This window comes from Thunnus maccoyii, chromosome 2 (assembly GCF_910596095.1).
Source record: "Thunnus maccoyii chromosome 2, fThuMac1.1, whole genome shotgun sequence".
Classification (NCBI taxonomy): Eukaryota; Metazoa; Chordata; class Actinopteri; order Scombriformes; family Scombridae; genus Thunnus; species Thunnus maccoyii.
In genome coordinates this window covers 18,377,306-18,377,868 of record NC_056534.1, presented here as the reverse complement: position 1 = coordinate 18,377,868, position 563 = coordinate 18,377,306, and positions in this window count along the sequence as shown.

The following is a 563-nucleotide window of genomic DNA, read 5'->3' as shown; positions in this document are numbered from 1 at the left end:
TTTGTGCTGTTGGTTTGGTTTATGTGTTACTTCTTGTCCTTGAATATCTATGTCAACATTACAATACACTAATATTTAGAGAGCATGTATGATTGACAGTCATTATGATTAACCAATGTAACACAAACATTCTGTATTGTTGAAGAGTGACACTAAAGCAGCCACTCTTTCTCAATATACCAGTACTTTTCAAGTCATCATTTCAGTGTACTGCTACACTGTTAATGTAACATTATACATTTTGAACTGTCACTTTGGATTTACTGTGAATTTAATTGCCTCTCACAATACTGCTTTTGTGGCCAAGCTATTTGACATTTGTGTTTGCACAGCATGTGCATCTGCACAATGGAAGCTGATTGGCTGTTCCCTTCTGATCACGCTTTTCCTGCATGCTGTCAAACATGTACAGAGAATGTCAACTGGTCAGAGTTAAGGAGAGGTACCTTTTCAGGAATGCTGTGCATCTTCCTCCTAAGATGCATCTTCAATGTACATAGTACTCTGGCTGTCTGGCGTTGTTGCTTGACAGTTGCCTCCTACCTGATATTTTACAAGTCCAG